This window comes from Dasypus novemcinctus, chromosome 24 (genome assembly GCF_030445035.2).
Source record: "Dasypus novemcinctus isolate mDasNov1 chromosome 24, mDasNov1.1.hap2, whole genome shotgun sequence".
Taxonomy (NCBI): domain Eukaryota; kingdom Metazoa; phylum Chordata; class Mammalia; order Cingulata; family Dasypodidae; genus Dasypus; species Dasypus novemcinctus.
The window spans coordinates 35,054,832-35,078,179 of NC_080696.1; the positions used below are offsets into that span (position 1 = coordinate 35,054,832).

The 23,348-nt window shown below is 41.3% G+C and overlaps 2 pseudogenes; one reads left to right on the forward strand and one right to left on the reverse strand.

Moving 5' to 3' along the window:
- The window catches only part of LOC101419731 (BPI fold-containing family A member 3-like), a 205,358-nt pseudogene that overhangs the window by 37,780 nt on the left and 144,230 nt on the right, over nt 1–23,348 (forward strand).
- On the reverse strand, nt 123–1,160 carry LOC101419291 (RNA-binding protein 3 pseudogene; annotated as a pseudogene).

Genomic DNA, 23,348 nt, shown 5'->3' on the forward strand with positions numbered 1-23,348 from the left:
TGTCTTTTTTTTTTTTCAAATTCCAACTTTTTAATCAGCTCCATGAAGGACATCCTAAACACTATGAGACACAACAGAATATTTCTTTCTTCCAGTATTAAAAAAGATGATATTCACAAACATTTTAAAGAAGCTCTTCTATATAATCAGGGTGGTAGTCTTATAACACAGAGTAAAAAACATCTTTTAGCAATCATGTTCTTGATGGAGATTTCCTGTAGGTATGTTCAGAAACTGCTTCCTAACTGTGTTAGGAGAACATTGTGTACAAATTTTTAAAATGTCCCTAGATGCACATTAATTTAAAAAAATATCTTCCTGACCAAACTTTTTTGCCAGAACCAATAATCCTGAGAGCCCAAAATAAAAAACTAGCAAAAGAAAAATACCCAGACTTTACAATGTCCCAGAAATTGTCTTTAAATGGAAGGGAAAACTTTTGAAACACATGGAGCTTTTTAAAAGGTCTTTGACAGGCTACCCTGGGAACTCGATTCAAAAATAGAAGTTGATGTACTAAAACAAAGACGTTTCAGTGCAGCTCCAAACATCTTTATAAATACAGCCATTTGGAAGGACGATGCTGGATCAGAAGAATTTTTATTCCTTGTGTATCTACATTATGTGTGCATGCCTCATCTCAGTTGTCATAATTGTCTCTGTAATTTCCTCCAGAGTAGCGGTCATAACCACCCTGGTTTCTGCCACCATAGTCTCTGGACCTGCCATATCCACATCCATATCCTCCAGGCCGACTGTCATACCAGCTGCTCCCATATCCTTGGTTCCCACCACCTCTAGAGTAGCTGTGACCACGCCCATGACCCCCAAAGGCACCCCTTCTGGTTCCCCTGGCTGACTTGCCTGCAAGGTCCACACGGATCTGGCGCCCATCCAGGGACTCTCCATTCATGGCCTGCATGGCATCTGAGGCATGCTCTGGGTTGGTGAAGGTGATGAAGCCAAAACCCCTAGACCGCTGAGTCTCCCGGTCCTTGACGATGACCACTTCCGAGATAGGCCCGAAGTTGCTGAAGTGGTCTTCCAATGCTTGCTCATCGGTGTTGAAATTGAGCCCTCCCACAAAGAGTTTCCCTTCTTCAGATGACATGGCAAGGAATTCAAGTCCTGGAAATCAGAAAATAAAGCAGACTGATTAACAGCTAATGCCGAGGGACAGAGAGAATGGGCCACATTGTCTTTTTAATTATTTCTCCTCTCTCTCCAGCTGACCTGGATGAACTTCTTGGGCAGTCTCTGAGATTGGGCTACCTTTGCCCCAGCCCTTTCCCAGATATGGTTAATCTTCTCACAGGCTCATTTGGCAGCCAGCAAAGATGTTAAAAACCAGAGTTGATCCCTATACTTTGGAAATGACTGGCTGATTTGGGCAAAATTCCCCCAATTGGGCGAACCAGCCAGAGCTCCATCATTGTTGTGGTCAGTTCGGATCAAGAGGTCTTTTTGGTCCAAAGAATGATTTGGAGCCCTTCTGGGGATGTAAGCTTTCATCGGGGGCTCTGCATCTCTTTTGGGCAGCAGACCTTAAGAATCCAATGGAAGCTAAGGAGCCCTAATCATGGAAAAAGGCATCCTAATAAACAAAATTGGGTGGATAATTTAGAAGCTTCTTGAATGCTCTGAAACCTCATTGGCAACCTCAATTTAAGACTCTTGCCTTTGAGATTTTGATTCAGGATATGAATAGCACTCCATGAGAGAGTTCTATCCTCGAAAATTTAGATGTTTACCCTTACAGCCACGTGCTTCCTATTGCCGTGAAATTGCCTGTTGTAGAACATTTCTACATCAGTGTGACCAGTCTCCTGGGAAAGCAGAGTGAATGGTTACCCCCCACCTGCTAGTGGCCAAAAAGAAGTCCTGATTCCTGGAAAGGCCCCCACTGAGGGACCCTATGTGCAGTCTCCCAGGGCCCATCTGGCAGCCAGGGGCCCTGGCATCCCTGCCACCCAGAGTAGGGAGGGGAGGGGAGCAGGTAGGGCTCACCTGAACTTTGTAGAGATGTTGCAGCTGTCTTGGTCGCCCCTTCCCTCTCCTGCTGTGTTGGCCTAAGAGGCAGCCTCTTTTAAAGGGTGGAGATGAGGAAATGTTTGATCAGATGATGGGTTTCTAGATCATTCAAAAGTCTACAGTCCAGTGATGCTTTTCAGGGCTCTCCAAAGTAAATAATTGCCAATCGCATTAGCAGGTTGCCCGGCTAAGCCACTTGGTTGACAAATTAAACAGAGAAAAATTTGAGATGGGGATGTTACTCAAGACTTTGTGGCTTTATGAACAAGGACCTGTGCTCTGAGTGGTCTGAAAGATGGTTTTTGGAATAGCAAAGAGGCAGGCAGCAGCCTGAGTGGGACCCTCTGTCTCCAATCTGGGCCCTTTCCCATTCCTGACCCAGTTGTTTTCTTTGAGCCCAGAACTCTTGCTCCCAAAGTGTCAAAAAGAGTAAAACTTAATTGACTTCTTTACATCTGGGATGTCCCTCAATTCCAGGGCAGGGATCTTGTGTTTTCTAAGCCCCTGTTGCAGGACAGTCACGTGCCAGGGGCCATATGTCCTCCCAACAAACCTGGGAGGCTTTCCTGCTTCTCATTTACAGGAGAGGAAGCTGAGACTTGTCTAAAGATGCAGAGATTTGGCCGAGCCAGAACTCAAGTCATTAGCTTGTAATAACTTTGAAAGGAAGGCCGACAGTGAGAGTTTTCTGAGGTCTCTCAATGTTGCCCACACAGCATCTCATAGATCCTCATGACCCCCTGGGAGGAGTGGATGAGCACTCCCTTTTGCAAAGGGGGAAACTGAGCTCACAGGGTGAGAGGAGCTGGAGTGGAGCCTACGCATTCCTGATCCAGTTATTTCTCTTTATCACTGTGCTGAAAGAAGATACTTCATCACACCCACCCACCATTTGCTTTCCCTTGTTGGTGAATTTCATGCTCTCAAGCTTCCCGTGTGTCTATCCTGGAGAATTCTTTCTAGGGTACCATGCCAGAGGGCCCTTCTTTCTTGGTCTCTACCTTTAAACTGTCTTCTTAGTGAAGGACAAGGCATCTGTCCCACCAGTTGGTTGCTTTGAGTCTATTATACAGATGAAAAAGGTCAAGCACAGAGGCCAAGGTCTTGGGCCAGTGAGAGTAGACCTCACTCTGAAAAACCTTATAGTTTATAAGCAAAAAAGAGGAGAGCAGAAAATGCACAATTATTGAGCACCTACATTGTGCCAGGTGCTTTCCATATTTGAACTTCACCTTTGTCAGCAGTTGTTGGTATTGTTTCCCCTTTACATGGAGTCCAATGTCCAGAGAAGGCTGACTACTTCCTAAGGACACACAGCAAGTAAGTGATGGAGTCAGAATTGACCCCGTGTCTGTCTGACTTTCCTGTATTCAGAGAGCCCTGCTGGAGTCATGCTGCCTTCCCCTCATGTAGGAACTTGGCTGGGCCTGTGAGAGCCCAGCAGATGCCTCCAAGCCACTGGGAAGCAGCTCATTTGAACTCAATTACCCATTCAAGGTGTTCTGGACACTTCCCACATCCTGTATGTGGTCAGTCATCTGCAAATAAGGGGCCCTGCTTTTTGTTATCTTGGTAAAAACTCTTGTGGGTTGGGTCAAGTCACCACTACCCTTGTGGGAAACCAAAGCAGGTAACACAAGGAACTAACTCAAGTCTGTGCAACCAGCAAAAACACAGCTTACATTCCCTGGCTTTAAGTCAGGAGACTGTGTATGTGACATGGCAAAAGGAAGATGCATTTGGGAGCAGAGAGCCCTGACTCAAATCCTGTAACCCTGGGCAAAACACTGTAATCCTTTATTGGGTGATAATGTTTGGGTGGCAAGTAAGAATCTCAGTTCCTCAACATAGATGTTCCTAAAGTATTCTTTATTTGTCTACAGTTTATTTTAATTTCATTTCAGATGTTATTTTATTGAGTAATGGAAACTTCCCCATTTTCCCTAGGGTTTCCTTGCTGTTCCAGGGGTTTCATATGTGCCAGGGCATTCAAAGGGGGCTGTCTTGTTCCTGTTGTTGATTGGAAATACTGACACATATACTTGTCCCAGATCACCAAGACCCCAATTGTCCCTCCTGCCTGAAAGACCCCTTCAGATTTAGCATTTCTTACTACACTGTTAGACAAAATGGTTCTATTGAGGATTCCCTGGGCCTCCTGTAGAACCATGGGGGGCTTCATCAGCCCACCTCCCTAGTCCTCCAGTTAACTGTCTCTCCCTGTAGTCTTGTCACCTCTCCTGGTTCTGGAAAGGATCATGGGCACAGATGGCCTCTGTTCTTGAATTGTGCATGTCTGCTTGGGTTTCTGGAGCCTTCCTTCCTGCCAGGGTTTGCCTAGGCAGTGGCACAGGCATGGGCAACCATTGCAGCTATAGTCTCTTTGATTGTTCTTGGAATCTCACAAGCCACCAGTCTAGTATGGGAAATTTTTCTAGTCTTGGCGTCAGGAAGCCTTGCTTTGACTCACTGCAGACTTGTTAGTTCAAGATCTCCTGTGCTCTGCATTTTGAATGGAACAAAACCCAGGCTTTAAGAGAATTACTTGAGTCCACTCTATTCCTCCATCCTGTGGACCTTGGAATGATTGTGTCCACTCCACATCTATATCAAGAGGGGGCTTAGATTCCACATGGATGCTGGATGCAATTCTCCTGCTTTCAGTTGTAGGCATTCTGTGGTGTGGTGGTTGACCTTTTTCACCTCCATATTAGCTGAGTGTGGTAAGTCCAATAAACCAGAGTGTAGGATTTGCAAGTCTGTTGAGGCTCAGGGCCTGGCTATCACATGGTCAGTCCAGAGATTCAGGTCCCCTGGGTATACATTAAATCCCAGCACCAACTACAGTTTGGGTAAAAGTAACAGGAGAGGCTTGTGGACAAAGATCACATCTGAGTCCAGCTCCATCACACAGAAACACAAACTCCAAAGTTGGTTCAACTGACATGGCACTGAACTTCATCTGCCATGATCATAGAACCTGTGGGTCTCTGGAGCCCTCAGAAGAATCAGTACCTGGGGTTGTATCTACTTTATCTGTCTCTGGGACACTACTGACGTGTGCATAAGGGCAATCCCTCTGATAAACTCCCGACTCTTTTTGGAGACTCATAGCCATATAAACTCATTTGTGCTTTTCATTTCTGCCTTGATTCAGGTCAAAAAGCATTTTTTTTCTTTCCTTTTTTTTTAAATTTCATTTTTTGTCTTTATTTATTTTTTTAATATTACATTTAAAAAACTGAGGTCCCCATATAGCCCCCACCCCCTCCCCCCACTCCTCCCCCCAAAGCAACAATCTTCTCCATCATCATGAGACATTCATTGCATTTGGTGACTATATCTCTGAGCACCACTGCACCTCATGGTCAATGGTCCACCTCATAGCCCACACTCTCCTATGTTACATCCAGTGGGCCATGGGAGGACATACAATGTCTGGTAATTGTCCCTGCAGCACCACCCAGGAAAACTCCAAGTCCCAAAAATGCCTCCATATCTCATCTCTCCCTCCCATTCCCACACCCAGCAGCCACCATGGCCACTTTCTCCACACCAATGTCACATTTTCTTTGATAACTAATCACAATAGTTCATGAACAGAATATCAGTAAGTCCACTCTAATTCATATTCTATTCCTCCATCCTGTGGAACTTGGATTAGTTGTGTCCACTCCACATCTGTAACAAGACGGGGTTTAGATTCCACATGGATGCTGGATGCAATCTTCCTGCTCTCAGTTGTAGGCCCTCTTGGTTCCCTAGTGTGGTGGTTGACCTTCTTCAACTCCATGTTAGCTGAGTGGGGTAAGTCCATAATCCAGAGTGTAGGAGCTGAAGTCTGTTGAGGCTCAGGATCTGGCTGTCATATGGTCAGTCCAGACATTCATATCCCCTGGGTATATATTAAACCCCAGCATCAACTACAGTTCTGGTAAAAGTAACAGGAGAGGCTTGTGAAAAAAGATCACATCTGAGTCAGCTCCATCACACAGAAACACAAACACCAAAGAAGGGCAACTGACATGGCACTGAACTCCATCTGCCATGATCATAGATATTTTTAACTCCTGGAATTATATGTAGACTGAGATATTCTGCTGGTCCGAGTTGACCCTTTTATTCAAGGTCATTTTCTAGTTACATCATCAGCTGGTACTTGGGAGAAATCCCTTGGAGCCAGGGAGGCTCATCCCCAGGAGTCATGTCCCATGCTGGGGGGAAGGCAACACATTTACATGCTGAGTTAGGCTTCGAGACTGGCCACATCTGAGCCACACAGAGGCTCTCAGGAGGTAACTCTTAGGTACCCTGTAGCTCTAGGCCTTGTTCTTATTTCAGGTGCACAGGGTAATAAGCATAGTCATTAGTATCAAGGGCTCATTGTTGGACCTTCCTTTTTTTTAGTCTTTGCCATTGCACTTGGGGGATTGTTGCTGTTCCTTAAGGGACTGTGATAGAGCTCTCCTGGCTAGGAACTCAGCACTCCATCAGTTGTTTTTTTTTTTAATTGTAACCACTATGAAAATATCCAAACATTTTTATGTACTCTGGATATATGCCCTGGAGAACACCCTGGCAAACATGTGTCCCCTGTCAATAACATGCCACACCAGTATTCCTCCCCTGCCATTGTTGAACTTCTCTGTGATCCAAAACTTCTTCAGAAATTAAGCCCAAAATATTGCGAGGTGCCATTAATAGTAAAATGGGATATAGTGATGAGTTTAAAGGTTAGATACAGAATACATATTAATTTAGAAAAATTAACGTAAAAATAGATTGGGGTATCAAAAAATTTAAAAATGCAAAAGCTTTGTTTTGATGTTTTGCCTTCTGTCACTGCAATGTGTTGCCCTGTATGAAAATTGGCAAGGCAACTTCTTCCATCTTTTCCTCAGTGTCTATGTCCTTTCTCTTTCTTTTTCTTTTCCCAATTATTAAGCTTATCTTCACAAAGTTTTGGATCACAGTAATTCATATATACAATATGCAGTACTCCCACATATCCAACATAAAACCCTTTTCCCTTCCACAGCAATAATCTTTTCACATATCCATATTATACTTACTGAAACAGATGTAGAGATATTGAGACAATAGCTTTCAAACAAGGTTACACTTGGGTTTCCATTGTGGTTTATATTTTAGACTATACAATTTTCTAAGTTTTTGGTTATCTTATGTTTTACATTATAATTTACATTTTAGCCTATCAGCCCCTATATATTTTTGGTGTTATTTAACACATCTTATATCCATCCTTGTGTAATCTTGTGGAACACTTCTATTGCCCACACAGTTCCATTGATTCCATACATTTAATATCTCTTTCCCCCTCCCCTCAGGGCCCACAGTGACAGTCAATCTTCATTGCTTCAAGGGTCATGTTCAGAGATACTTGCAATGGTGTTGATGGCTTTACATGCTCAACTGCCCTAATGCATTAGGAGCCACCATTTCTCTCGAGAGATTCAATTCCCTCGATTTGAGAACATCAGTCCTCCCCAGGATGTGGGTATAACTTCACTCTCATTATATGGGTCTCTATCCAATGATATAACCCACTATGGCAAAATGAGCACTCACACAGTCCCTAGGAGCCTGTCCTGCATCAGATTATCCTCTTTAAGCATCTTAAACAGGCAACTGTCCTTATAATATTTTTGAAAAAGTTTTCTCAACATTATACTCTCAAACAAATACCTGACAATCTCCTATGTTCATCTGTTCCCCCACACTCCCCCCACATTCTTGGGCAATATTACCCATCTTCCCATCCTTAGTCCCCCTCAAGCCCACAAAGCCCCACCCAAAGATAACCCTTTTTCCACATTTTATCCCTTCCTTGTACAAATACTTACCTCCAGCTTATCATAGATTTCACCCATGTAGGTGTCAGCTTACATCCTTCCTCTACCCGACAAATTCCTTTAAGCCTATCATCCAGTCTCTAGCTCTCTGAAGCAGCTTGGTTTACTTATTTCATATCATTGAGGTCATGTACTATTTGTCCTTCAATGCCTGGGTTGCTTCACTCAACATAAGGGTCTCAAGATTCATCCATGTTAACCCGTGTGTTTGTAGTGTATTTGTTCTTAAAGCTGAGTAGTAGTCCATTATATGTATATGCCACATTTTATTTATCCATTCATCTGTTGATGGGCATTTGGGTTGATTCCAACTTTTGGCAATAGTGAACAATGCTGCTATGAACATTGGTGTGCATATATCGGTTTGTGTCCTTGTTTTCAGTTCTACTATGTATATACCCAACAGTGGAATTGCTGGGTTGTATGGCATATCTATGGCTAGTGTTTTGAGAAAGCGCCACTGTCCTCCAGAATGGTTGGATCCTTCTGCATTCCCACCAGCAGTGGATGAGTGTTCCCATTTCTCCACATCCTCTCCAGCATTTGTATTCTGTTTTTTCATAGCTGCCGATCTTATGGGAGTATGATGGTATCTCATTGTAGTTTTGATTTTCATTTCCCTAATAGCTAGAGATTTGGAGCATTTTTTCATATGCTTTTTAGCCATTTGTATTTCTTCTTTGGAGAAGTGGCTCTTTAAATCTTTATCCCATTCTTAAAAATGGGTTGTTTTTCTTTTTCTTTTTGAGATATAGTTCTTTATATATGCAGGCTATACGTCTCCTATCAGATATATGGTTACCAAATATTTTCTCCCATTGTGTAGGCTCTCTTTTCACGTACTTGACAAACTCCTTTGAGGTGCATAAGGCTTTAATTTTGAGGAAGTTCCATTTATCTATTTGTTTTTGCTGCTCGTGCTTTGGGTGTGAAGTTCATGATGCCATTTCCTATTACACCGTCCTGTAAATGCCTCCCTACTCTGCTTTACAAAGTCTTTATGGTCCTGGGTCTTATATTTAGGTCTTTGATCCATCTTGAGTTGATTTTTGTAAAAGGTGTGAGTTGGTAATCCTCTTTCCTTCTTTTACATATGGATATCCAGTTCTCCAGGCACCATTTGTTGAATAGGCCATTCTCTCCCAGTTGAGAGGGTTTGGTGGCTTTATCGAATATTATATGAATATATATATGAGGATCTATATCAGAATTCTCAATTCGGTTCCATTGATCTGTGTGTCTTTCCTTGTGCCAATACCATGCTGTTTTCACTACTGTAGCTTTGTAGTATGTTTTGAAGTGAGGTAGTGTGATTCCTCCAATTTCGTTTTTCTTTTTCAATATATCTTTAGCTATTCAGGGCCTCTTTCCTTTCCTAATAAATTTCATAGCTAGTTTTTCCAGTTCATTAAAGAATGATGTGTTAATTTTTATTGGGATTGCATTGAATGTGCAGATCAGTTTTGTTAGAATAGACATCTTAATAATATTTAGTCTTCCTATCCATTTATTTAGGTCTTCTTTGATTTCCTTGAACAGTGTTGTGTATTTCTCTGTGTATAAGTTTTTTACATCTTTAGTTAAATTTATTCCTAGGTATTTGTTTTTTTTTATTGACTATTTTAAGTGGTATTTGATTCTTGATTTCCTTCTGAGCTTGCTCATCATTGGTGTACAGAAATGCTCCTGATTTTTGCTCATTGATCTTCTAACCTGCGACTTTACTAAACTCATTTATGAATTCTAGAAGCTTTGTTGTAGACCTCTCAGGGTTTTCTATGTATAGGATCATGTCATCTGCAAATAATGAAATTTTGACTTCTTCCTTTCCAATTTGAATGCCTTTTATATCTGGTACTTGCCTCAGAGCTCAAGCAAGTACTTCTAAAACAATGTTAAATAGAAGAGGTGATAGTGGGCTTCCTTGTCTTGTTCCTGGTCTTAGAGGGAAAGATTTTAGGATTTCACCATTGTAAATGATGTTGGCTATGGATTTTTCATATATATTATTTATCATATTCAGAAAAGTTCTTTGTATTCCAATCGTTTGCAGTGTTTTTATCAAGAAAGTGTGCTGTATTTTGTCAAATCCTTTTTCTGCATCTATAGACAGAATCATGTCATTTTTTCCCTTCAATATGTTTTTATTGTGTATTACATTGATTGATTTTCTTACGTTGAACCATCCTTGCACACCCGGAATGAATCCCACTTGGTCATGTTGTGTCATTCGTTTAATGTGTTGTTGAATGTGGTTAGCAAGTATTTTGTTGAAGATTTTTGCTTCTAGGTTCAATATAGAAATTAGTCTGTAATTTTCCTTTCTTGTGATATCTTTGTTTGACTTTGTTACTAGGGCAATGTTGGCATCATAGAAAGAGTTGGGTAATGTTCTTTCAGTTTCGATTTTTTGGAAGAATTTCAGCAAGATTGGCATTATTTCTTTCCAGAATGTTTTGTGGAACTCACCTGTGAAGCCATCTGGCCCTGGGTTCTACTGAGTTGGGAGGTTTTTAATGTCTGATTCTATCTCTTTACTTGTGATTGGTTTCTTGAGATCGCCAATTTCTTCTTTCATCAATATAGGCTGCTTGTGTGTTTCTAGGAATTTATCCATTTCCTCTGCATTGTCATTTTTGTTGGAATATAGTTTTTCAAAGTATCCTCTTATGATAGTCTTTATTTCTGTGGCATCAGTGGTGATATCTCCTTTCTCATTTCTTATTTTGTGTATTCACATCTTTTCTCTTTTTTTCTTTGTTAGTCTTGCTAAGGGTTTGTCAATTTTATTAATCTTCTCAAAGAACCAGCTCTTGGTTTTGTTTATCTTTTCAAGTGCTTTCTTACTTTCTATTTCCTTTAGTTCTGCTCTTACCTTTGTTATTTCTTTCTTCTTTCTGTGGGGTCACTTCATTTTTTTTTAAACTAATTCCTCCAAATGTGCAGGTAGTTCTTCAATTTTTGCTCTTTCTTCTTTTTTGATGTATGAATTTATGGCTATAAATTTCCCTCTCAGTACTGTTTTTGCTGCATCCCATAAGTTTTGGTATGTTGTGTTATCATTTTCATTAGTTTCAAGGTAGTTATTCATTTCTTTTGAGATTTCCTCTTTGATACACTGTTTTTCTAAGAGTGTGCTGTTTAATTTCCATATCTTGGTGCAAACCCTTGGTACAAGGTTTCCTCTGACCCTTGTAGATTTCCAGCTTCACTCCACTGTGGTCAGAGCTATTATTTTGTATGATTTCAATCTTTCTGAATTCATTAAGCCTTTCTTTGTGGCTTAGCATATGGTTTATCTTGGAGAATGATCCGTGTGCACTTGAGAAAAATATATATCCTGCTGTATGGGGGTGTAATGATCTGTATATGTCTATTAGATCCAGCTCCTCTAGTATACTGTTCAAAGTTTTTGTTTCTTTAGTGATTCTCTTTTGAGATGTTCTCCAAAGTTGAGATTGGTGTATTAAAGTCTCCCCCTATAATTGTAGAGGCATGTATTCTTTCACTTAGCTTTTCCAGTGTTTCCCTCATGTGTTGGAGGTCCCTTGTTAGGATCATAGATATTTATGATTATTCATTCTTCTTCAAAGATTTCCCTTTCACTAATATGTAGTATCCATCTTTGTGTCTCACAATTGTTTCACATTTAAAGTCTATTTTGTCTGATATTAATATAGCTAGTCCTGCCTTTTTTTGGTTATTGTTTGCTTGCAAGGTTGTTTTCCAGCCATTCATTTTCAACCTCCTTGAATCTCTGGGTCTAAGATATGTTTCTTGTAGACAGAATATAGATGGGTCATATTTCCTTATCCAATCTTCCAGCCTTAGTCTTTTGACAGGTGAGTTTAATCCATTGACATTCAGTATTATTACTTTCAAGGAATTTTTCACGTAGCCATATTTTGTTTGGACTTGTGTATGTCATATTTTGTTTTTTTCCTTCTTTTTGTCTTTTTTGTTGCTCTTTCACTCTCCTCCAACTCAGCCTCTCCTTTTTTTTCCCTTCTTCCTGCACATTCCCTTTAGTATTTCTTGAAGGGCAGGGTTCTTGTTGGCATACTCTTTCAATTTCTGTTTATCTGTGAATATTTTGAACTCTCCATCATTTTTGAATGCTAGTTTAGCTGGGTAGAGTATTCTTGGTTGGAAATTTTTTTTTTTTAGTACCTTGACTATATCATACCACTGCCTTCTTTCCTCCATGGTTTCAGATGAGAAATCAGCACTTAATCTTATGGAGCTCCCTTGTATGTAATGATTCTTTTTTCTCTTGATGCTGTTACAATTTTCTCTTTTCTTGAGCATTGGATAATTTGACAAGTATATATCTTATAGTAGGCCTTTGGGGTTTATGGTGTTTCAGGTGCGTTGTGCTTCCTGGACATGTACATCCATCTCCCTAAGTAGGTTTGGGAAGTTTTCAGCCATTATTTCCTCCAACACTCCTTCTGTTCCTTTCCCTTCTCTTCTCCTGCTGATTGCCTATAATATGTTTGTATGTGCATTTTGTATTGTCAGTCAGGTCCCTAAGTCCCAGCTGGATGGATTTTTTTATTTATCAGTTCTACCATCTTTTTTATTTCAGATTTATTGTCTTCCATGTCACTAGTTCTCTCTCTGCCTTTTCTAATCTGGTGCTATTTGCTGAGAGTGTATTTTTGATTTCTTGAACTCTGGTGTTCATCAACATCATATCTGTTATCTTTTTGTGTATGTCTGCAATTTCCTCTCCAAGTGATTACTTCATATTGTTAATCTCTTCCTTTACTTCATTAAGTTGGTCTCTAATATATGTTTTGAGATCTTTAATTACTTTTCCAATGTTCTGCTCCTCTTCCTGGTTTTTAGTTTGCTCATTGGATTCAGTCATGTTTTCCTGATTATTGGTTTGGTTTGTAGTTTTTTGTTTTGTTTTGTTTTGTTTTGTTTTTTGCAGTCTAGTCATCATTTTATCTTGACAGTTTAAATTAGTTCCTTAGTTTCTTTGTCTAGTCTTGTGGATTAATTAGTTGTTCATGCATAAAGTGTTATGTTTTCTCTCTGTCACTTTGTTCTTCTTATTCTATTTTCTTGTTCCTGGCTAAGTTCACTTTCAAGGAAAATATTAGCACCAGGGGAAGCAAAACGAGTTAGAAAAGAAAATATATAAACTATTATTGGTAATTAATGTTAACAGAGCAACAATGTGAGATCTAGGAGAATGGATATCAGACTCATGTAAGTTGTGTAGAGTTGTAGCAGTAAGTAGATTACCTATAATGAGATAGTCAACTGAATATGGGGAGGAAAAGAGTAGGAATTAAAAGGCCAGTGTTTTCATGAGAAAGGGAAAGAGAAAAGAAAGACAATAATATCAAGAGCAGATAAAAGACAGAAAACAGAACAAAGGTATTAGAACTAAAAAGTCAGACAATTTGGGGGCCAAAGAAAGGGAGGTGCAATGTAAGAGAAACAGTAGATGATGGAGGATAGAAAGCTGTAGGGATAAGGGTATAGTATAGGTGGGAAAAATCAATACACACAGAAAAGAGGAAATGAAGAATGAGAAACACAGCAAATATGAAGCTCTCCCTGCAGCACCTACCATATAAAGAAAATAAAATAAAAAAGAAGAAGAAAAGTGAAAAGGAAAATAAAAAGACAGGAGAAAAAGCAAGGGCAAAGAAATGGGGGAGGGGGAAGACCAGCAAGCAAAAAAAAAAAAGAGAAAAAAAAGTAAATAAATGAAAAAGGACCTTGGGGGATAAAATGGGAGAAAAGAACAGGCGACAATGCAATGTTAGCAACCACCACCACCACCACAACAACAACAACAAAAAAAAACACCAACGTTTCAAGCTAGGAATCCTCTTTGCAGTTAAATAATACACTTGGGGTCTGACCTCATCCCTTTCTCCCTTCCTCACCTCTCTCTCTCTCCCAGGGCAGCAGGAAAGCTGCCTGAGAGGTCCGGTAGGAGATTCAAGTAGGTCCTTGTTGAACCAACTCAACACAGAAGACTATGGCTCTTTATTTCCAGCATGAGGGCACCTACACCTCACCAGAAACCCCAAATATGCAACTGGAAGCTTGGATAGCACCTCCTACAGTTCCTCCCCTTTAGGTGTGCTAGGAGAGGTCTAATTGATTTTCTGACTCCACCTTCTCCCAGACCAAGTTTCCTATCCCAGGACATTTAGGTAAATTGGGCTTTCTCTACAGATTCGCCTCTCCTTTCTTTCCAGACTCTCCCCAAGTCAGCTGGTACACTCCACCAAGTTCAAGGAGAGAGAAAAGAAAAACACAAAGTCGAGGGCTAGGTTAATCAAGGACCTCAGATGGGCCTCAGGGCGCAGTGGATTCAGGGATGGGAAATCTGTGATCCTGTAGACTCAAGGTGTGTGAGTCTCTGGAGCGTGGGCTAACAGGGCTTAGGGGACACAGACCTGGGAACCATGCATATGGTTAACACAGGACCTGGGAACACTGCAGCACAACACAGCCTTCAGGGATCGCCATGCCCAGGGCGCCAGCCCTAGGAGGAGGGGTCCCACCCACAACTTCTGACCTCTGTGTCAGAAACCCAAAATTCCACCTCTCACAAGAATCTCTTCTGTCACTTTCTCACCAAATCAACATCCAGACACCTCCTGCCCTGCTAACCCCTGAAGCAGCCAGCTAAGGTTTTGGGAGCACTGCAGCACAACAAAGATTTCAGGATCACCACGGCTGGGCCACCAGCCCTAGGGGGAGGGGTTCCACCTACAATTTCTGACCTTCATGTTAGAAACCCAAAATTCCACTTCTCTCAAGAATCTCCTCCATCACTGTCTCACCAAATCGACATCTAGACACCTCCCACCCTGCAAACCCCTGAAACAGCCGGCTCAGGGCTTGGGAGCACTGCAGCACAACAAAGATTTCAGGATTACCACGGCTGGGCCACCAGCCCTAGGGGGAGGGGTTCCACCTACAATTTCTGACCTTCATGTTAGAAACCCAAAAGTCCACTTCTCTCAAGAATCTCCTCCATCACTGTCTCACCAAATCGACATCTAGACACCTCCCACCCTGCAAACCCCTGAAACAGCCTGCTCAGGGCTTGGGAACACCCCAGCCAACAAAGCCTTCAGGAATCGCTACAGCTGGGCCACCAGCCCCAGGGGGAAGGGTCCTGCCCACAACCTCCGACCTCCATGCAAGAGACGCAAAATTCTACCTCTTGCAAGAATCTCCTGTCACCCTCCCACCAAATCGACATCCAGATACCACCTGCCCTGCAAACACCCAAAACAACCCAGTCCAGCAGGACTCCAACCCTACTCAGTTGCTTTTTTGCAGGAGAGATTATGATGTGCATTCACTCAGATGCCATCTTGCCCCACTCTCATCTGTTGTTTTTCACTGTGTGTTTATCTTCCTTGTTTCCTTAGGAGATTCTGGGAGCCAGACACAGGACCTCTGATGTGGGACGGAGGTGTCTAACTACTTGAGCTACCTCCATTCCCTGCTTTGTTGTGTCTCTCATTCTGGTTTTCCTCCCACATCTCTTGTTGCATCACCTTGTTGCATCAGATTGCCATGCCTGCCTGTCCTGCCAGCTCACTGTCTTCTTTAGGAGGCACTGGGATCTGAATCAGCAGCCTCCCATGTGGTAGTCAGGAGCCCAGTCGATTGAGCCACATCTGCTTACCATGGTGCCCACTGATTCAAAGACTATGATGGAAATTTGCTCATGGAGTTAAGACACTAAAGCTGGATGGCAGAAGAGGGAGGTGGGGCAAGATGGTATCTGAGTGAGTGCACCTCATAATCTCTTCTGCAAAGAAGTGACTGAGTAGTGTCAGAGTCTTGCTGGACTGGGCCTGCAGGGCAGGAGGTGTCTGGACATCGATTGGTGGGATGGTGACAGAGGAGATTCTTGCAAGAGGTAGAATTTTGAGTCTCTTGCACAGAGGCCAAAAGTTGAGGGTGGGACCCTTCCCCCTGGGGCTGGCAGCCTGGCTGTGGTGATTCCTGAAGGCTTTGTTGTGCTGGGGTGTTCCCAAGCCCTGAGCAGGCTGTTTCAGGGGCTTGCAGGGTGGGAGGTGTCTGGATGTCGATTTGGTGAGACAGTGATGGAAGAGATTCTTGCGAGCAGTGGAATTTTGGGTTTTGGATATGGAAGCCAGAGGTTGTGGGTGGAGCCCCTCCCCCTAGGGCTGGTGGCCTGGCCACAGTGATCCCTGGAATCTTTGTTGTGCTGGGGTATTCTTAAACCCTGAGTGGGCTGTTTCGGGAACTTGCAAGGCAGGAAGTGTCTGGATGTCAATTTGGTGAGACAGTGACAGAAGAGATTCTTGCAAGAGGTGAAATTTTGGGTTTCAGATACGGAGGTCAGAAGTTGCAGGGGGAACCCCTCCTGCTAGGGCTGGCAGCCTGGCAGAGAGGATCCCTGAAGGCTTTGTTGTGCTGTGGTGTTCACAAACCCTGAGTGGGCTGTTTCGGGAGCTTACAGGGCAGGAGGTGTCTGGATGTCAATTTGGTGAGACATTGACAGAAGAGATTCTTGTGAGAGGTGGGATTTTGGGTTTCTCACACAGAGGTCAGAAGTTGTGGGCAGGACCCCTCCCCTTAGGGCTGACGGCCTGGCTGCAGCTATCCCTGAAGTTTTTGTTGTGTTGTGGTGTTCCCAGGCCCCATGTTAACCAGATGCTTGGTTCCCAGGTCTATGTTCCCTAAACCCTGGTGGACCACGCTCCAGAGAATCACACACCTTGAGTCTGCAATATCGCAGACTTCCTATCAATGAATCCACCATGACCTGAGGTCCGTCTGTGGTCCTTCATTACCCTTGACATCCACGTTTTGTGTTGTTGTTTTTTTCTCTCTCTCTTCTTGAACTTGGAGGAATGTACCAGCTGACTTGGAGAGAGTCTGGAAAGAAAGGAGAGGTGAATCTGTGGAGAAAGCCCAATTTACCTAAATGTCCTGGGATAGGAAACTTGGTCTGGGAGAAGGTGGAGTCAGAAAATCAATTAGACCTCTCCTAGCACACCTAAAGGGGAGGAACTGTAGGAGGTGCTATCCAAGCTTCCAGTTGCATATTTGGGGTTTCTGGTGAGGTGTATGTGCCCTCATGCTGGAAATAAAGAGCCATAGTCTTCTGTGTTGAGTTGGTTCAACAAGGACCTACTTGAATCTCCTACCGGACCTCTCAGGCAGCTTTCCTGCTGCCCTGGGAGAGAGAGAGAGGTGAGGAAGGGAGAAAGGGATGAGGTCAGACCCCAAGTGTATTATTTAACTGCAAAGAGGATTCCTAGCTTGAAACGTTGGTGTTTTTTGTTGTTGTTGTTGTGGTGGTGGTGGTGGTGGTTGCTAACATTGCATTGTCGCCTGTTCTTTTCTCCCATTTTATCCCCCAAGGTCCTTTTTCATTTATTTAGTTTTTTTCTCTTTTTCTTTCTCTTGCTGGTTCCCCCCCCCCCTTTACTTTGACCTCCTTTCTCTCTTCTCTTTTTTTTCTTTTCTCTCTTTTTTCCTCTTATTTTATTTTATTATCTTTATATAATAGTTGCTGCAGGGAGCAATTCACACTTCCTATGTTTCCTCATCCTCCATTTCTACTTTTCTGTGTTTATTGATTTTGACCACCTGCACAACCACCTTTCCCTCACATCTTTCCATCACCATCATCTACTGTTTCTCTTACATTCCACCTCCCTTTCTTTGGCCCCCAAATTGTCTGACATTTTAATTCTAATACCTCTGTTCTGTTTTCTGTCTTTTATCTGCTCTTGATATTATTGTCTTTCTTTTCTCTTTCTCTTTCTCATGAAAACACTGGTCTTTTAATTCATACTCTATTCCTCCCCATATTCAGTTGACTGTCTCATTATAGGTACTTTACTTACTGCCATAACTCTACACAACCTACACGGGTCTAATATCCATTATTTAGATCTCACAATGTTGCTCTGTTAGCATTTATTACGAATACTACTTTCTACATTTTCTTTTCTTACACAATTTGCTTTCCCTGGCCCTAATATTTTCCTTCAAAGTGAACTGAGCCAGCAACAAGAAAATAGAGTAAGAAGAACAAAGTGACAAAGAGAATACATAACACTTATGTACAAACAACAACTAATTAATCTGCAAGACTACACAAAGAAGCTAAGGAACTGATTTAACCCATCAAGATAAAATGATGATCAGACCACAACAAAAAACTATAAACCAAACCAATAATCAGGAAAACATGGCTGAATCCAATGAGCAAACTAAAAATCTGGAAGGGGAGCAGAACATTGGACAAGTAATTATAGATCTCCAAACATATTAGATACCAACTTAATGAAGTAAAGGAAGAGATTAACAATATGAAGAAAACACTTGGAGAGAATACAGAAGAAATTGCAGTCACACACAAAAAGATAAGAGATATGATGGTGATGAACACCACAGTTCAAGGAATCAAAAATACATTCTCAGCAAATAGCAGCAGATTAGAAGAGGCAGAGGAGAGAGTTAGTGATATAGAAGACAGTACATCTGAAATCAAACAGATAATAGAACTGATTGATAAAAAGATAGGAAAAATCTAGCTGGAATAAGGGACCTAAATGACAATGCAAAACAGACAAAGATATGTATTATATGCATCCCAGAAGGAGAAGAGAAGAGAAAGGGGACAGAAGGGGTGTTTGAGGAAATAACGGCTGAAAACTTCCCAAATCTACTAAGAGATATGGATGTACAAGTCCAGAAAGCACAACACACCCCAAACACCATAAATCCCAACAGGCCCACCCCAAAACACATACCTGTCAAATTATCCAATGCTCAATACAAAGAGAAAATTCTAAAAGCAGCAAGAGAATAGAGAACCATCACATACAAGGGAGGCTCCATAAGATTAAGTGCTGATTTTTCATCTGAAAACATGGAGGCAAGAAGGCAGTGGTATGATATAGTCAAGGTAATAAACGAAAAAAAATTCAATCCAAGAATACTTTACCCAGCTAAGATAGCATTCAAAAATGATGGAGAGGGGGCGGGGCAAGATGGTGGCTGAGTGAGCATACCTGATAATCTCTCCTGCAAAGAAGAGGCTGGGCAGCATTGGAAATTCTTCGGGACTAGGTTGTTTCAGGATTTTGCAAGGCAGGAGGTGTCTGGACATCAATTTGGTGGGAAGGTAACAGAGAAAATTCGTGTATAAAATTGAGGTTCTATTACATGGAGGTGGGAGCTGCACCCGGGACGCTCCCTCCTGTGGTGGGCGGAGCCACAGCATCAACTCTACAGCGCCGATTCCTGGAGGCTCTGCAGTACTGGGGAATTCATAAGCCCTGAGCGGGCTATTGGGGGGCTAACACGGCAGGAGGTCTTCACAGACTGATTTGGGGAGACAAACAGGAGTTTAATTGCGAGGCAGGGAATTTTTGATTACAGACACAAATAATAGCGCTTGTGGCTAGAGCCCCACCCCCCAAGGCTGGCTGCCAATCTGCAGCAGCCTTAAATTGCTCACAATAAAGAGACATCACCAGGAGGCTGTTTCAGGGACTGGCAGGGTGGGAGACGTCTGGAAGCCGATTATGGGAATATTTTGCGAAGCGTGGGAATTTTGGTTTTGGACTCTGTAATCGGTGTTTCTGGCTGGAGCCCCAGCCCCGGGCTGGGTACTGATCTGCGTCACTAAATTGGCTGCAGTGTAGAGGCGCCCCCAGGTGGCCGTTCCAGGGGCTTACAGGGTGGGAGGTGTCCTGAAGTTGAATTGGTGATACAGCCACAGAAGAGACCTGAGTGAGTGGGTAAATTGAAGGGTTCAGACACATAGGTCAGAGTTTGCGGATGTGACCCCTCCCGTATGGCTGACACCTAGCTGCGGGGAACCCTGAAGTCTGTGTTGCACTGTGGTGCTCGCAGGCTCCCTGTTAACCAGAATTGAGGTTACCAGGTCTGTGTCTTCTAAACCCTGGTGGCCCACACCCCAGAGACTCACACCTCTTGAGGCTTCAATATCACAGACTTTCCATCCCTGAATCCATCATGCCCAAAGGTTCATCTGAGGTCCTTGAATGTCCTAGACTTCAATATTTGTGTTTTTTATGTTTTGTTTTGTTTTGTTTATTTATTTTTTTATTTTTTTATTTTTTATTGTCCTGATTGCTAACATTGCCTTACCTCCTAGTCTTTTCTCCCATCATACCCCCCAAAGCCTTTTTTTTTTTCCAGTTATTTAGGGATTTTCTTTGTTGTTGCTGTTGTGGTTGTTCTATATCTTCTTTCTTTTCCTTACTTGTTCCCTCCCTTTACCCAACCCCATTTTCTTTCTTTATTCTATTTTTTTCTCCCTTGTCCCTCATTTTCTTTTTATTTTATTTTATCTTAATTATACAATAGGTGCTGCAGGGAACACCTCACATTTGCTGGGTTTCCTCATCCTCCACTGACTCATTTCTGTGGGAATTGATTTTGGCTACCTACACTATCCCCTTTCCCCTACATCTTGATATCTTCCATCATCTACTGTCTCTCTTATATTCCACCTCTTTTCATTGATCCCCAAAGTGTTGAACTCTTAATTTCTAATACTTTGTTTTGTTTTCTGTCTTTTATCCACTCTTGAAACTATTGCCTTTATTTTCTCTTCCCCTCTCTCATGAAATAGCTTTTTAATTCATACCATATTCCTCCCATATTCAATCGACTACCTCATTATAGGTACTCTACCTACTGCTATAACTCTACACAACTTACATGAATCTAATATCCATCCTCCCAGATCTCATATTGTTGCTCTGTTAACACTTATCACCAATACTACTTTACACTTTTTCCTTGCTTACACAATTGCCTTTCCCTGGCCCTAATACTTTCCTTCAAAGTGAACTCAGTCAGCAATAAGAAATTAGAATAAGAAGAAAAAAGTGACAAAGAGAAGATATAAAACTTATGCAATAACAACAGCTAATTAATCCCCAAGATTAGACAAAGAAGCTAAGGAACTGATTAAACCCGTCAAGATAAAATGATGACCAGACAGCAACAAAAATCTGCAAACCAAACCAGTAATCAGGAAAACATGGCTGAATCCAATCAACAAACTTAAAAGCAGGAAGGGGAGCAGAACTTCACACAAGTAATTAAAGATCTCAGAACATATATCACCAACAAATTTAATGAAGTAAATGAAGAGTTTAACAACATGAAGACAACACTTGGAGGGGAAATTGCAGACATACACAAAAAGATAACAGATACGATGGGAATGAACACCACAGTTCAAGAAACCAAAAATACACTCGCAGCAAATATCAGCAGATTAGAAGAGGCAGAGCAGAGAATTAGTGATGTGGAAGACAGTACATCGGAAATCAAACAGATGGTAGTATTGATAGATAAAAGGATAGAAAAAATCCAGCTAGAACTTAGGGACCTGAATGACAATGCAAAATGCTCAAACATATGTATTATAGGCATCCCAGAAAGAGAAGAGAAGGGAAAGGGGTCAGAAGGAGTGTTGCAAAAATAATGGCTGAAAACTTCCCAAATCTACGGAAACAGACAGATGTACATATCCAAAAAGCACAGTGCACCCCAGTCGTCATAAACCCCAACAGGCCCACCCCAAGATATATACTCGTCAAATTATCCAACGCTCAAGACAAAGAGAAAAATCTAAAAGCAGCAAGAGAAGAGAAAACCATCACATACAAGGGAAGCTCCATAAGATGAAGAGCTGATTTCTCATCTGAAACCATGGAGGCAAGAAGGCAGTGGTATGATATAGTCAAGGTACTAAAAGAAAAAAATTTCCAACCAAGAATACTCTGTCCACCTAAACTAGCATTCAAAAATGATGGAGAGTTCAAAATATTCACAGATAAACAGAAACTGAAAGAGTATGCCAACAAGAAACCTCCCTTTCAAGAAATTCTAAAGGGAGTTCTGCAGGAAGAAAGGAAAAAACAGCATAGGCAGAGTTGGAGGAGAGTGTAAGAGCAATAAAAAAGACAAAAAGAGAAAAAAAACAAAAACAAAATATGATTAACACAAGTCCAATCAAAATATGGCTAACATAAATAATTCCTTGAAAGTAATAACACTGAATGTCAATGCATTAAACTCACCTATGAAAAGATTCAGACACTGGAAAAGGAAATAAGACCCATCTATATGCTGTCTACAGAAGACAAATCTTAGACCCAGAGAGTCATGGAGGCTGAAAGTGAATGGTTGGAAAACAATCTTACAAGCAAACAATAACCAAAAAAAAGGCAGGACTAGCTATATTAATATCAGACAAAATAGACTTTAAATGAGAAACAATTGTGAGAGACAAAGAAGGATGCTACATATTAGTGAAAGGGACACTCTCTCAAGAAGAACGAACAATCATAAATATTTATGCTCCTAACAAGGGTGTCCTCTAAATACATGAGGCAAATGCTGGAAAAAATAAGTGAAAGAATAGATGCATCTACAATTATAGTGGGGGATTTTAATACACCACTATCAACTCTGGACAGAACATCTCAAAAGAGAATCACTAAAGAAACAAAATATTTGAACAGTATATTAGAGGAGCTGGATCTAATAGACGTATACAGATCATTACTCACAGACACAGCAGGATATACATTTTTCTCAAGTGCACATGGATCATTCTTCAAGATAGACCATATGATAGCCCACAAAGAAAAAGCTTAATGAATTCAGAAAGATTGAAATCATACAAAATAATATCCCTGCCACAGTGGAGTGAGGCTGGAAGTCTGCAATGGCCAGAGGCCCATATTTCACACCAAGATATGGAAATTAAACAGCACACTCTTAGAAAAACAGTGGGTCAAAGAGGAAATCTGAAAAGAAATCAATGAATACCTTGAAACAAATGATAATGATAACACAACATATCAAAATTTATGGGATGCAGCAAAAGCAGTACTGAGAGGGAAATTTAAAGCCATAAATTCAAACATCAAAAAAGGAGGAACACCAAAAGTTGAAGAACTAACTGCACATTTAGAGGAATTAGAAAAAAAAACAAAAAAGTAATCCAACAGGAAGAAGAAGGAAGGAAATAACAAAGATAAGAGCACAACTAAATGAAATAGAAAATAAGAAAGCACTTGAAAAGATAAACAAGACCAAGAGCTGGTTCTTTGAGAAGATCAATAAAATTGACAAACCTTTAGTGAGACTAACAAAGGAAAAAAGAGAGAAGAAGCAAATAAACAAAATAAGAAATGAGAAAGGAGATATAACCACTGATGCCACAGAAATAAAGACTATCATAAAAGGATACTTTGAAAACTATATTCCAACAAAATTGACAAATCAGAGAAAATGGACAAATTCCTAGAAACACAAAAGCAGCCTATATTGATGAAAGAAGAAACTGATGATCTCAACAAACCAATCACAAGTAAAGAGATAGAATCAGTCATTAAAAACCTCCCAACTAAGAAG